Source organism: Sapajus apella, unplaced genomic scaffold (assembly GCF_009761245.1).
Source record: "Sapajus apella isolate SASKATOON/1434 unplaced genomic scaffold, GSC_monkey_1.0 scaffold129, whole genome shotgun sequence".
Classification (NCBI taxonomy): Eukaryota; Metazoa; Chordata; class Mammalia; order Primates; family Cebidae; genus Sapajus; species Sapajus apella.
Window position 1 is genome coordinate 681,828 of NW_022437069.1, and position 2,001 is coordinate 683,828.

Genomic DNA, 2,001 nt, shown 5'->3' on the forward strand with positions numbered 1-2,001 from the left:
AATGAAAAAACACATTATACTCCCAAGCGGGGCAGGAGGTAAAAGTGAAATGAGTTTGTGAACTGAATTATCATGTAGGAACCATGCTGATTTCCTGATCTAGGGGTTATGTGGTGGTAACCTAGGAGAGTTTCCATGCTTTGGGTAAAATATACCGGAGTATTTTGTGGGACACTGCAAATCTGGTACAGCAATAACTGCTGGGGACTCTAAGAAAAGAAACAGGTTATATTTTGCACGGTTACTGGAAGTTTCCTAGAAGTATGACATTATTAAAAAGTAAATTACTTTTTAAAACAACCATATCAATACTATGCCAGAAAAGCAGGACATCACCAAAATTCACTGTAGAGGCTACGCTTCATCCAAAGCTGTGAACCCTTATAAAAGCCTCAATGTCAGCAGACTCCACTTAGTAGATATTATTATTATTATTATTATTTTATTTATTTATTTTTTGAGACAGAGTTTCGCTCTTGTTGCCCAGGTTGGAGTGCAATGGTGCGATCTCGGCTCACCGCAACCTCCGCCTCCTGAGTTCAGGCAATTCTCCTGCCTCAGCCTCCTGAGTAGCTGGGACTACAGGCGTGTGCCACCATGCCCAGCTGATTTTTTTGTATTTTTAGTAGAGACGGGGTTTCACCATGTTGACCAGGATGGTCTCGATCTCTTGACCTCGTGATCCACCCGCCTCGGCCTCCCAAAGTGTTGGGATTACAGGCGTGAGCCACCGTGCCCGGCCTTAGTAGATATTATCATACTTATTAGTATTAGAGGCTACTGTGTGGATACATTAGTGTTACGGCACAGTGCAAATATTAGTGTTAGGGCATGGTGTACATATTATATTGGTGTGGGAGAACAGTGCAGACATTACATTAACATCAGGGAACCATGTGGGTAGTACTACATTAGTATTAGAAGCAACGGTGTGGATATCAGATTAGCGTTAGAGTATGGTGTGGATATTATATTGGTGTTAGGGCACGGTATGGATATCATAGTAATGTTAGGGCACGGTGTGATTATCATATTAGAGGCCACTGTGAGAACCTATCTTAGCTGCCAGTGTCTGGATGTTGACAATGATACCAGGGTGTAGTCATAAGGATGGGATTTGGCGATTTCATTTTTCTAGATGAATTTCTTCCTTTGCTGAGTACTCTGAAGACTCTCTTCTCTGCCGGGCGCGGTGGCTCAAGCCTGTAATCCCAGCACTGTGGGAGGCCGAGGCGGGTGGATCACGAGGTCAAGAGATCGAGATCGAGAGATCAAGACCATCCTGGTCGACACGGTGAAACCCCGTCTCTACTAAAACTACAAAAAATTAGCTGGGCATGGTGGTGCGTGCCTGTAATCCCAGCTACTCAGGAGGCTGAGGCAGGAGAATTGCCTGAACCAGGAGGCGGAGGTTGCGGTGAGCCGAGATCGCGCCATTGCACTCCAGCCTGGGTAACAAGAGCGAAACTCTGTCTCAAAAAAAAAAAAAAAAAAGTCTCTCTTCTCTGCACTCAGGGCCGTGGAAAGGAAGCTTTTTACTCACCAATGAACAAGACTTAGTTGACAACGACCCTCCTGCTGCCCTGGCACCTCAGAGGGAAGTTGGTCAGGGTGGGTTCGCGCGCCCTCTGGTGGCGCCAGAGCTCAGCACAGACACTCTTGCTCAGTTTCTCAGCAGACGTGCACCCCCGCCTGGCTGTCCTGAAATACCTATAAAATTCAATATTCAGTTTATTCAATGTAACAATTTTGGAAACTCAACCCAAAATGAAGCCCACTGTAGCCACACCTTTCCCAAAAATGGTGATGGAAGACTTTGGAAGCCAAGTAGAATGAAATGAATATATACACAAAATAAAATTAAAAAAAACAAAAACCTACTCAAAATAGTCCAGAGACTGTAATATGAAATGCAAAACTATAAAAAATCTAAAAGAAAATGTAGATAGGCCGAGCGCGGTGGCTCAAGCCTGTAATCCCAGCACTTTGGGAGGCCGAGGC